At 46.8% G+C, this 14,315-nt stretch overlaps 1 pseudogene; it reads right to left on the reverse strand.

Annotated features, from left to right (window-relative positions):
* Window positions 1–5,706: 5,706 nt before the first annotated feature.
* LOC123129430 (cytochrome P450 89A2-like) overlaps window positions 5,707–14,315 on the reverse strand; it is a 43,631-nt pseudogene continuing 35,022 nt past the window's right edge.

The raw sequence follows: 14,315 nt of genomic DNA on the forward strand, positions 1-14,315 counted from the left end.
CTGTGATGGATTGACCCAATAGTGAGATGAATGCATATGGTAATGCCGAAAATGGTGATAGAAATAGTTTGAACGAAACTCACAATGTTCCACTCTGGCGTCGGTGGCATCTCTGGCACTGGTTGGCCTTGCATGGAATAAAGATTGGCCACCATATGTTGTAAAGACTTCACTAGATCATCTTGTGCCTTCAGCTTGGCCCGGTTTTCATCTCGTTCTTTCTTGGTGTCAATCAGTCGAGTCTACAATATGGCAATGCAAATGTCATTCATGTTGAAATGCAAATATGCAGGACCATGAAGGATCAATGAAGAAGCACTGACCTGAATATCCTCAATAATGCTCACGGAATGTGGTACGTGACGCTCTACGGTAGGAGTAGAGCCAGTACTCATGGCACGGAGCGTGTTGACTCTCGGAAGGGAGGAGGTTATGACAGAATCGAGGTGAACCGCCATCCGGCCATTCGGTCTACCGCCTGCCATGGCAATGGCCATAAGAGGGTCAAACGGTAGCACGTGAGGATCAACGTCAGGCCCGTACGTCTCCTTCAATTTTTTGGTGTAGTTCTCTCCATCTGACCGGGCTTTAGAGCTAATCCAGTCCCTCTTCGGGTGGAGAGGATCCTTGTCCTTGTCGTCTTTGGTACGTTTGATGGTCCATGCCTCGAAGTAAGTGGTATCCTTGCTAGTGTCTTCTTTCTGCAAAAGAAAGTGATCCAAACAATTAAGGGAATGCTCACAAATGAAAGAGAACATGATGAAAAGGATGTGGTTGCCTACATGTTTTGAGATGACACCTGGGATGGTGAGGTTGCCTTGACGGTGTCCTCGACCCCCCATCAACTTACGCCGTTCAGATATTACTTTGCGTTCATCCTGCCACCCTGGATCTGTCCATCATTCGACGATTTTCTCCTAGCACGAACGTTTGTCAGCGCACCATCGAGGAATCACCTGTAAATTAAACAAATACATCTTAGTAAGGATTCTAATTTTGCGGTAATGTAGGGAATAGCAAGCATCCATCGTCACTTGCCTTGAAGTAATTGTCCCGTGAAAGATGTGTCCCTCGAGCCTCCTGTTTGGAAATCCTATGGTTGAGATAGTCCGCGTGATACTTGACCACTAACCGGACGCGCTCCTCATAGTGCATGTCATGGACTAGTTTCTTGGCAATATTCTCGACCACCACATTTGCACGATCCTTCTGACCCTCAACGCATGTATAGAAATCCTACAAACATGCATACATGTGAGAAGGATTAAATCATGACTATGGCAAATTTAAACCTTTTGGTATTGACATTTAGGTGTTTGAAAGGACTTACCGAGAAATCGTTGAGCACTTGCATGGCTCTGTTATCATAAACTCTCTGACGCATATCCAGGAAATCCGGTGCAAGTTTGTAGTGATCCCATGACCAAGCTGGCTCAATGATACCGTTCGGCAAAGTGACCAGTCCAGAATAATTTAACCTACAAAGACCCCCAATGATGCCACTCGGCGACCGTGACAGACGCCTCTCACCACCTTTTACTAAGCTTCTGCATTTCGAAGAGTGAAGTCATATTATATGTGAGGAAATGACAAAAGGTACAATTTTTATGGGATGAGTCGAGATAACCACTTACTTCTCTCCCATTGGTTTAATCAACACGTCTCTATGCACATATGGACGTCTTGGAAGCTTTGAAGGACCACGCAGCCACACTTTCCCTCCGGAAGTAGTGCTGATAGTCGAACCGCTCTGTTGCGAACCGCTCACCTCGTGGTGCTCTGTCACCCATGAGGGTCCATCCCCACCCTCAGAAACCTGACGAACAACCAGCCTCTTCTCGGCGGCGGCGGGCTCCACCACCTCCTCCTCCTCATCCTCCACCACCTCCTCCGCAAAATCCTCCTCGTCCTCCTCCTCACACGCCTCATCCCCATCCTCTGTTTCCTTCTCCTGAGCACGGTGAAGCACTGCATCAGAGGGTCGAGGAGAAGAAAGAGGTGCTCTACTCCGGGCTGCTTTACTTACTCCTCCTCCTGCCTCACATACTCCCCCTCCTCGTCCGCCTCTTCGTCCGCCTCCTCCTCCTGCCTCACCTACTCCCCCTCTTCGTTCGCCTCCTCGTCCGCCTCCTCCTGCCTCACCTACTCCCCCTCCTCGTCCACCTCCGCCTCCTGCCTCACCTACTCCCCCTTCTCGTCCGCCTCCTCGTCCTGCCTCACCTACTCCCCCTCCTCGTCCGCCTCCGCCTCCTGCCTCACCTACTCCCCCTCCTTGTCCACCTCCTCCTCCTGCCTCACCTACTTCCCCTCCTCGTCCGCCTCCTTGTCCGCCTCCTCCTCCTGCCTCACCTACTCCCCCTCCTCGTCCGCCTCCTACTCCTCCCCCGCGTGGTACTCGACCTTGTTTCACACATTTTGCCGGATGGATGTCTAGACCCGCCAATCCTTTGGCCTTCTTGGTGGTTGTGGCAACCGATGAAGGAGCGGCCACCGCTTCAGGTTAGTACAAAACCGGCCCCTCCTCCCTCTTTCGTCTCTGTATCTTGTCCTCCTCCGCCATTGAGAGTCGTGGTGGCAGGGGTCCTCTTTCTCAGGCAATGCCTCCGGTGGAGCAGGAAATGATCATTAGTTAGTGAATAAATATTCAATGCCATTAGTGAAGTAGTGTTGGATGTGCGAAAATCTTGCCTCATGAGTTTGTAGTTTGTAGTTTTGGATGTGCGGAAATCTTGCCTCATCAGTTAAATTCGCCTCCTTTATATAAGTAGGATTGAATGCACCTGCAAGTCATATTTGATCAGATCTAAAGAGTGGGAATCATATATGAATTATGCTTGTTGGCATATATTACATCCAGTTAAAATGAAGCTTGAATAAACCATGGAGTACGCTTCAATACTTTTTATTTAGTATTTTGGTTGTGCTTATACTCTTCTTTCACATAACTTACGATTTTTTTTAGTTTGGACATATAGGCCGGCTCCACTTTTATATTGAACTATTGAAATGAAACCAAGCATCCAACTAGTCATCGTCCCTAACATAGATATGTAAACTAATCAACAAAGTCAATACCTGTTGGCTTGGTTTTCTTTAATGAAAATCGGAAGGGGAAACCCTTCTTTGATCAAAAAAAAGTTTGATTCCTATTGAAGTAGTGTGGTTAATATTCACCATATTTATTTTGTTTTTTAGATTCTGATGGGGGCACTAGTAAGTACTGGAGAGTCCCGATTGGTAGGACTGAGTCGTTCGCCTCCCACCAGTCCACTCCCAACGATGAGTCATCATCGGATGGCAATGTCGGAGTGGACTTAGATGGACCAGATCCGCTCGCTACCGAGTCGGGCGACATGGAGGTCTCGGACGGCTCGGGGTCTACCTCGAGCAACATTTCCAAGAGGAAGAAATCCGGGCGTGGTCCGGGGAAGGTCCCGGAACCAACTGCTGCCAGCAACCGACCTGTCATTTGCCCGACAGGAGAGAGGTAAGCAAGCATTTCATTTCCATCATATTTTGGATGCCACAGCTTTGACACTCACATATTCTTGTCTTTTATATCATGCAGTCAGTGGGAATTTATCCCGACACAACCTAAGGGGGCACGCCCGCCGAACCACGTCATCGGGCCCCTCTTGAGGAAGCACTTCCCTGGATTGTCCAAGCCGGGTGATGACGATCCGCCGCCGCCAGGTTTAACCTGGGAGCATTATCTACACAACAAAGATGATCACGATGTCACCATGGCCACTCGGGTCATTAATGCTTTTTTTGTAAGTATCTTCGCTCCGACCACTGCATTTTTCCATATCCAAATCCTTGCTTGCGTGGATGGTGAGAAGATGCCATATGCTTTCTTGTAGCAAACACTTTCTTGCGTGGATGGTGAGAAGCAGAAGGCGATCAAAGGCATCGTGAAATATGCCTGAAAGATACTCTCTGACACCAAGCACACGCTGCGGTACAAAGCCGTGATGTAGTGTCGGCCGCTCGATTAGAAGGGAGAGAAGATGACAAGGAAGACTGCTTGCCAGACCAACTTGTCGCCACCTGTCAGTGGTAAGTGACTACATCGGTTGCCAGTACTTTGATTCATCCTTCTTGTTCCTCAATTATTCGATTTTGTTTGACTAGGTGAAGGAACCCTGGATGAAGGAGGATTGTTGGGAGGCCCTGGTTGACATGTGGTGTGACCCAGCATGGCAGGCGTAGCATGTGGAGAAGGGAAACGAACGAGCCAAAATGCCAGGCCCGACTCATGTCCAGGGCAGCCGGAACCTAACCGCTCTCAAGCAACACATGGTATGTGGATTAAGATGTTAACTTTTTCGCACGGTGCACTTTTTCGCACCGAGTTTTGCAGCGAGTCGGCGGAGGAGAAGTGGGGGGACTTCAAAGAGGTCTTCCAGGAGTTGCACGGGCAGGAAGCTGAACCTACGTCCAAGCCCCTTGATCCTGAGCTTCTCATCATTGCTGGCGAGCGGAAGGGCCATGGCCGCCACCTCCTTTGCAACGGGGCGATCGCCACCTCCTCGCATTGCAAGCCGCACGAGATACGCGCGTCGAGCACCAGCTCAACTCCGTCCATATGGAGTCGCCAAACCGCCGCATCACGTGAGATAGTGCGTCTCAAGGTTAGCATCCTGACCTTTCATTTATGTCCATGCCTCGAAATAGCATCGTTCCAACCTATATGAGCCTAATGCCATGTTACAGGATTTAATTGACGCAGCGGGCTATTGAAGAGGAGAAAAGGCGGCAGGCTGAGAGGAGTCCAGAGAAAAGGAACGGGAAGACACGAACAAGAGGTTGAAGCTGCTTGAGGATCAACTACAGGTAGAACATTATCTAAACTAGAGTAGAAGATTCATTACATATGGACGAACCACCCTCACGTGACTCTCATCTTATAGGTTCTTATGCAATCTCGAAGCAGTGCAAGTGATGCCCCTCCTCCTCCTCCTCCGGAATGTTAACCCGATGGCCTCTCCTCCTCAAGATGATCTATATATGAACAAGTGTACTTCTATTGTGACGTGCACGTGTTTTGCAAGTAGTGACAATATGTATGAATTTGCGACTTGTGTGTGACGTCTACTAGGACAATACATTCGACTTGTGTGTGACAATATGTGGACTATCCCTAATTATGCCTATATATGTGTGGACTAGATCAAATTATGCATATATATGATCAAATTATGCCTATATATGTGTGGATTAGATCAAATTATGCCTATATATGATCAAACTGCACTGCAGTTGTTTTTATCTCCAGGGATCAGAAAAGAAATAGCTTGACAGCAGAATGGATGGGAAAGATTTCCGAGAGCAACCCTCGGAAAACGATATACTACCGAGAGCACCTCTCGGAAACATGGTCGTCTGGGACACTACTGTTATGCCACAACTTTTCCGAAAGCAGCTCTCGGAAAAGAAGGCGAGCATTGCCGAGCCTAGCTCTCGGCAAAGCTATGTGAAGTGTCAGCCCCCATCAGAAGGATTGCCGACAGCGGCTCTCGGCAAAGATATCGTCATTTTTCTTTCAAAAATATTTAGCAAGTTATTTAAAACTTGTACTGATAAATGTGACCAGTGGGACCACATGTCAGTTAGAAAGAACACACACAAAAAAATGATGTTGCATATGCTTTGCCGAGGGTGACGCTCGGGCGGTTTTCACTTTCAGTGAGATTTCAATGAAATTCACTGAATTTCATTAATTTCAGCAAACACTGAAATATTACGTTTCAACCAAAAAAATCGGCAATTTCAGTAGTACACAGGAATTCAAATATTTTTTTAAAAAGTTCAAAATCTGAATTGAATTCAAGCGAATATTTCGGCCTTTTGACCGAAATAAAAACTGAAATCACTGAAATTCACTGAATTTCAGTGATTTCGGTTGGTGCTAGATTTTTTCTGAAACTGAAATTGAAAACCATGCGCTCGGCAAAGTACGCAGTAACTGACGGAGCTGTCTGTTGCGGACGGGCATGCCACGTGGCTCCTCTTTGCCGTGAGCGGCTCTCAGCGTCTGTAACTTTGTCGTGCGGTGCCTCTTTGCCATGAGGCGGTGACGACAAAGCTGTTAGTTTGCCGTGACGTTGGGTTTGCCAAGAGTGGCACTCGGCAAATCTTGCTTTGCCGAGTGTCCGTGTTTTAGCACTCGGCGAAGAGCATTACACTCGGCGTACATGAAAATTCCAGTAATGACGTGCTGCATGCACGTGTGAGGCGTGACACGAGCACGTAGTGGCTTCTTCATCGCTTTGAAGAACCCGTCGAGCTTTGTGAGGTCGACGCCACATTTCCCTCACTCCACTCGAACTCACGCACTAGCGTTGCCAGCAAGCACTTGACATTGAGCATCCCCAGAGCCATGCCTGGGCAGTACCTCTGCCCTGCGCCACTACCGGACTCGCGGTCTATGCCTACGGCCCAGGGCCGTCGGCATAGGTCCTTTGCCGTCAGCATAGATCTATGCCTACGGCTGCCGTCGGCATAGACCCGTCGGCGTAGATCACGTCAGCGTAGTCTTGTCAGACCGCGACGTAGTATAGCCATCGGCATAGGGGCCTATGCCGACGGCTTGGCTTCAGCTGTCGGCATAGTTTAGCCGTCGGCACTGTTTTCTGACGACAACGGATGGCACCGTCAAAAGCACCGACGAATCGTGGAATGCCACGTGGCACTGATATGCCGACGGCCTAGCCGTCGGCATATCAGTGCCACGTGGCATCCCGTGGTGCCTCCTGGTGGCAGGTCTATGCCTACGGCAAAGCCGTAGGCATAGACGGAATTTATGCCGACGGCTTTGCCGTAGGCATAGTTCTGCCATGTGTCGGCCCCTGGTTTCTCCTGGTGGCAGAGATATGCCTACGGCAAAACCGTCGGCATAGATTGAAAACTACACCGACGGCTTTGCCGTAGGCATATCTCTGCAATGTGGTGCCTCCTGGTATCTCCTGGGCTTATATATGCCGACGGCTTCGCCGTAGGCATATTTTTTCTATTTTCTCTGTTTTCTCTTTTCCAATTCATTTGACAGCATTTCAAAGCAGAATAATATAGAATTATGCAAAAATATGACACTTCATCATCTAAACATACTCAAGTTCATCATCAGCATCTAAGCATACTCAAGTTCATCATCATCATCTAAAGATCATCACCGACGAAAGTTCATGAACATAAAACTAGTGCATGGCATGGAACATAATAAAAGTAGGAACATGAAAGGCATGGCACGATGACCACATGCACGGAATCATTATCGACATCAAACAAGACCACCTCCGCCAAAACCACCACCACCAAGACCACCTCCGCCAAAACCACCACCACCAAGACCACCTCCGCCAAAAGCACCACCGCTAAGACCACCTCCGCCAAAACCGCCACCGCGACCACCATCACTCTGGAAGATCGGAGTGACTGGGGTCGACGGAGCAGGAGTCGAGCCACCGGTCCCCTACATGTTTGAGAGAAGATTCTAACGATAAATATGATATGATAGTGTTGAATGAACGAGAACTAGTTTGTCAGTAGTTAGGCAAATGTACTAACCTGACTATCACTGCCTAGTGCCACCCATTCATTGAACGTAGGCACGTGTGGGGGTTCTCCCGCAGGTGGTGGTGGGGGTCCCATTTGTGGTGGATCCGTGTGGTTACTCCAAGACGCCAACATAGCCTAGATGTTAGTTAAACAAGCAAACTAGAAGGTCAGAAGGAATGAAAGTGCAAAAAATTAGCTTAGTTTTAAGAGGGCAAAACTAACCGCCATCATCTGACGGTTGTAATCATTATTTGCCTTCACTCGTTGCAAGTACTCTCGCACCTTGAGATTCCTATGCTCGACAAAGGCCTTATATGCCTACATAATTTAGGTTGTTTCTAAGTGAGCAATGCTGAAAATAGACTGAGAATGCTAGAGAGAAAAAGATAAAGGGGAAGTACTTACAGCATGCTGGCGGGCTAAGGGAGTCTGTGAACGCCCTGTACTCTCTAACTGGCTTGGGTTGGTAGACCAAAGTTGTGTGTACGAGATCGAAGGAGTGATCAAGCCATTGAAACACGGATACCGGACATGTGACTTCCCCTTGATGGCCACCACCGCCGTGTCGTCGATCTAAGACTGGGCGACCTCAGGAACAGGAACATCCGGATGCAACTTCTGATAATGCTGACTGTAAGACTCTAGGTGCTCCTCGGTCTTTCCGTAGTACTGGCTCTCGCCCTCCTTGGGATGACTTCGCTCACGGGCTAGCTTCCACGACTCAATGTCTAAGAGCGGCCTCTTCAACTTGTCCTCCTACAATGTCAAACTGAAGTTAGCCATACATAAGAACATGACGGTAAAGAAGAACAAAAATGCATCATGCATATAGATATACCTTCATGTCCTTGAAGCCCCAGTGGTTCCTGTTTCCTTGGCCGTGTGTCTCGTCTTTTCCACGGTTAGCCCGGGCCTTGATGCTCTTGGCGGCAAACTCTGCATCATCGCCGAGCCACCTATCCACCAAACTCGCCCATCCGTCATGCCTTCAATAGCACCAACGAGGAACAACCTATGCAAATTTTGGAAGCATGACATGTGAGCACGAAACATATAGTTGACTGCTTGAAACAATGAAAAGTTAGTAATAGTTACCATCATGAACTGCTCCTTATTCAAGGTAAGTCGTTGCTTCTGCGCTTGAGTTTTGGTCATCTTTTGTTGCAAGTAGATGTGGTAGTACTGCGAGATGGCAACCCAGCGCACCTCGTACTGCAACTGATGAGCTTTCTTCTTCGCAGCCGCAAGCAAGACTACGTCGGCTCTGGCCTTGGGCTCGTCAAGAACTCTATAGAGTTGCTGCAATCATGCATAAACCAGAAGCAAACAAGGCATGAGTTGAGTGATTCAATGATAAACTATGAACGAAACTGAAGACAAGTGATTCAGAAGAGAACTTACCCAAAATTTGGTGATCACGGCCTTAGCGGCCGTCCCGTACTCCGCGTTGCTGCAAGCCTCGTAGTGGGCCCAGCTCGTGGCCAAAACCCGCAGCTACGGATCCCTGTCTGGCCACGGGCAGAATAGGCTAGGCCAAAACTCCTTCAACAGGACAGTGATAAGGCCGTTCGGTTTACGGCCCTTTCCGCGAAGGATCCAGTTTCTGCAAAAGAATCAAAGGATGGCCATGTGTACAATAAGAAAATGTTGTCATGTGTTGAAAATAAGATTGAAAGGCACTTACTCTGTCCCCGCAGGTTCAATGAGCCACTTGTGCGCCTCGATAGAAGGTGGTGTAGGTAGTCCGGCATTACCATGCAGCCACCCCTGCGGAGCACCAGGTGGCAAGTCATCCCACAACTCAGGATCAACCTCCCCTCCACCACCCTCCTCGCCCTCCTCCTCACCCTCCTCCTCGACCTCCTCCTCCTCGCCCTCCTCCTCCTCACCATCAGGAAAATACTCCTCCTCCTCAGACTCAGAAGGTGCCTCTGTATAGGAGGGCATCGAAGAAGACCCTCCTATGTCAGACACTGCCCGGAATTTTTTGCCCCGGCTGCCTCTCCCCCCACCGCCTCCTCCTCTAGGGGCTCTCCCCCCACTGCCACCTCCTCTAGGGTCTCCTCCCCCGACCCCTCCACCTCCTTGTGAGGTGTCATCCTCGCGTAGTCGGGAGGGAATCTTGTGGGCTCTTCCACTCCGAATAAGTCCTTTGAATTTACAGAGGAAACTGGCGCCGCTGGACTTGCCCATGATTAGCAAACCTGCATTAAGAAGAGAATAAACAATTAGTAAGGATATCAAATAAACAAGCATACAGGAAAAACATTAATAACAAAAGAGCACATTAAGCATACTATTGTAACGATCATTAAAAGAACTTACATTTTCTAGAACCCATATGAATCATCACTATTGTAATCTATTTGTGGATCAGTCTCATCATCACTATCACACATATCTGTTGGGGAACGTAGTAATTTCAAAAAATTTCCTACGCACACGCAAGATCATGGTGATGCATAGCAAGGATAGGGGAGAGTGTTGTCTACATACCCTCGTAGACCGATAGCGGAAGCGTTATGACAACGCGGTTGATGTAGTCGTACGTCTTCATGGCCCGACCGATCAAGCACCGAAACTACGACACCTCCGAGTTCTAGCACACGTTCAGCTCGATGACGATCCCCGGACTTCAATCCAGCAAAGTGTCGGGGAAGAGTTCCGTCAGCACGACGGTGTGGTGACGATCTTGATGTACTAATGTCCTAGGGCTTCGCCTAATCACTGCTACAATATTATCGAGGACTATGGTGGAAGGGGGCACCGCACACGGCTAAGAATGTGATCACGTGGATCAACTTGTGTCTAGGAGGTGCCCCTGCCTCCGTATATAAAGGCTCAAAGGGGGGGCCGGCCGGCCAAGAGGAGGCGCGCCAGGAGGAGTCCTACTCCCTCCGGGAGTAGGACTCCCCCCCCTTTCCTAGTTGGAATAGGATTCGTGGAGGGGGGGGGGGGAAGAGGAGAGAGAGGAGGAAGGGGGGCCGGCCCCCTCTCCTTGTCCTATTCGGACCAAGGGGGGAGAGGCGCGCGGCCCATCTCTGGCCACCTCTCCTCTCTTCCGCTAAGGCCCACTAAGGCCCATATACCTCCCGGGGGGTTCCGGTAACCTCCCGGTACTCCGGTAAAATCCCGATTTCACCCGGAACACTTCCGATATCCAGACATAGGCTTCCAATATATCAATCTTTATGTCTCGACCATTTCGAGACTCCTCGTCATGTCCGTGATCACATCCGGGACTCCGAACTCCTTCGGTACATCAAAACTCATAAACACATAATATAACTGTCATCGAAACCTTAAGCGTGCGGACCCTACGGGTTCGAGAATAATGTAGACATGACCGAGACTCGTCTCCGGTCAATAACCAATAGCGGAACCTGGATGCTCATATTGGCTCCTACATATTCTATGAAGATCTTTATCGGTCAGACCGCATAACAACATACGTTGTTCCCTTTGTCATCGGTATGTTACTTGCCCGAGATTCGATCGTTGGTATCTCAATACCTAGTTCAATCTCGTTACCAGCAAGTCTCTTTACTCGTTCCGTAATACATCATCTTGCAACTAACTCATTAGTTGCAATGCTTGCAAGGCTTATGTGATGTGCATTACTGAGAGGGCCCAGAGATACCTCTCCGAACATCGGAGTGACAAATCCTAATCTTGAAATACGCCAACCCAACATGTACCTTTGGAGACACCTGTAGAGCTCCTTTATAGTCACCCAGTTACGTTGTGACATTTGGTAGCACACAAAGTGTTCCTCCGGCAAACGGGAGTTGCATAATCTCATAGTCATAGGAACATGTATAAGTCATGAAGAAAGCAATAACAACATACTAAACGATCGGGTGCTAAGCTAATGGAATGGGTCATGTCAATCACATCATTCTCCTAATGATGTGATCCCGTTAATCAAATGACAACACATGTCTATGGTTAGGAAACATAACCATCTTCGATTAACGAGCTAGTCAAGTAGAGGCATACTAGTGACACTTTGTTTGTCTATGTATTCACACATGTATTATGTTTCCGGTTAATACAATTCTAGCATGAATAATAAACATTTATCATGAAATAAGGAAAATAAATAATAACTTTATTATTGCCTCTAGGGCATATTTCCTTCAGTCTCCCACTTGCACTAGAGTCAATAATCTAGATCACATCGCCATGTGATTCAACACTAATAGTTCACATTACCATGTGATTAACACCCATAGTTCACGTCGGCATGTGACCAACACTCAAAGGGTTTACTAGAGTTAGTAATCTAGTTCACATCTGTATGTGATTAATACCCAAAGAGTACTAAGGTGTGATCATGTTTTGCTTGTGAGAGAAGTTTAGCCAACGGGTCTGCCATATTCAGATCCGTATGTATTTTGCAAATTTCTATGTCAACGATGCTCTGCACGGAGCTACTCTTAGCTAATTGCTCCCACTTTCAATACGTATCCAGATTGAGACTTGGAGTCATCTAGATCAGTGTCAAAATTTGCATCGACGTAACCCTTTACGACGAACCCTTTTTGTCACGTCCATAGTTGAGAAACATATCCTTATTCCACTAAGGATAATTTTGATCGCTGTCCAGTGATCTACTCCTAGATCACTATTGTACTTCCTTGCCAAAATCAGTGTAGGGTATACAATAGATCTGGTACACAGCATGGCATACTTTATAGAACCTATGGCCAAGGCATAGGGAATGACTTTCATTCTCTTTCTATCTTCTATCGTGGTCGTGTTTTGAGTCTTACTCAATTTCACACCTTGTAACACAGGCAAGAACTCTTTCTTTGACTGTTCCATTTTGAACTACTTCAAAATCTTGTCAAGGTATGTACTCATTGAAAAAACTTATCAAGCGTTTTGATCTATCTCTATAGATCTTGATGCTCAATATGAAGTAGCTTCACCGAGGTCTTTCTTTGAAAAACTCCTTTCAAATACTCCTTTATGCTTTGCAGAATAATTCTACATTATTTCCGATCAACAATATGTCATTCACATATACTTATCAGAAATGCTGTAGTGCTCCCACTCACTTTCTTGTAAATACAGGCTTCACCACAAGTATGTATAAAACTATATGCTTTGATCAACTTATCAAAGCGTGTATTCCAACTCCGAGATGCTTGCACCAGTCCATAGATGAATCGCTGGAGCTTGCATATTTTGTTAGCTCCCTTTGGATCGACAAAACCTTCTGGTTGCATCATATACAACTCTTCTTCCAGAAACCCATTCAGGAATGCAGTTTTGACATCCATCTGCCAAATTTCATAATCATAAAATGCGGCAATTGCTAACATGATTCGGACAGACTTAAGCATCGCTACGGGTGAGAAGGTCTCATCGTAGTCAATCCCTTGAACTTGCCAAAACCCTTTTGCGACAAGTCGAGCTTTGTAGACAGTAATATTACCGTCAGCGTCAGTCTTCTTCTTGAAGATCCATTTATTCTCAATCGCTTGCTGATCATCGGGCAAGTCAACCAAAGTCTACACTTTGTTCTCATACATGGATCCCGTCTCAGATTTCATGGCCTCAAGCCATTTTGCGGAATCTGGGCTCATCATCGCTTCCTCATAGTTCGCAAGTTCGTCATGGTCTAGTAACATGACTTCCAGAACAGGATTACCGTACCACTCTGGTGCGGATCTCACTCTGGTTTACCTACGAGATTCAGTAGTAACTTGATCTAAAGTTACATGATCATCATCATTAGCTTCCTCACTAATTGGTGTAGTAGTCACAAGAACAGATTTCTATGATGAACTACTTTCCAATAAGGGAGCAGGTACAGTTACCTCATCAAGTTCTACTTTCCTCCCACTCACTTCTTTCGAGAGAAACTCCTTCTCTAGAAAGTATCCATTCTCAGCAACGAATGTCTTGCCTTCGGATCTGTGATAGAAGGTGTACCCAACAGTCTCCTTTGGGTATCCTATGAAGACATATTTCTCCGATTTGGGTTTGAGCTTATCAGGATGAAACTTTTTCATATAAGCATCACAACCCCAAACTTTAAGAAACGACAACTTTGGTTTCTTGTCAAACCACAGTTCAGATTGTGTCGTCTCAACGGACTTAGATGGTGCCGCTTTTTAACGTGAATGCAGCTGTCTTTAATGCATAACCTAAAAAACGATAGTGGTAAATCGGTAAGAAACATCATAGATTTGCACTATATCTAATAAAGTACGGCTATGACGTTCGGACACACCATTATGCTGTGGTGTTCCAGGTGGCACGAATTTGTGAAACTATTCCACATTGTTTTAATTGAAGACCAAACTCGTAACTCAAATATTTGTCTCCGCGATCAGATCATAGAAACCTTATTTTCTTGTCACGATGATTTTCCACTTCACTCTGAAATTCTTTGAACTTTTCAAATGTTTCAGACTTATGTTTCATCAAGTAGATATACCCATATATGCTCAAATCATCTGTGAAGGTCAGAAAATAATGATACCCGCTGCAAGCCTTGATATTCATCGGACCACATACATCAGTATGTATGATTTCCAACAAATCTGTTGCTTGCTCCATTGTTCCGGAGAACGGCGTTTTAGTCATCTTGCCCAAGAGACATGGTTCGCAAGCATCAAGTGATTTATAATCAAGTGATTCCAAAATCCCATCAGCATGGAGTTTCTTCATGCGCTTTACACCAATATGACCTAAACGGCATTGCCACAAACAAGTTGCACTATCATTATTAACTTTGCATC

Source organism: Triticum aestivum, chromosome 6A (assembly GCF_018294505.1).
Source record: "Triticum aestivum cultivar Chinese Spring chromosome 6A, IWGSC CS RefSeq v2.1, whole genome shotgun sequence".
Classification (NCBI taxonomy): domain Eukaryota; kingdom Viridiplantae; phylum Streptophyta; class Magnoliopsida; order Poales; family Poaceae; genus Triticum; species Triticum aestivum.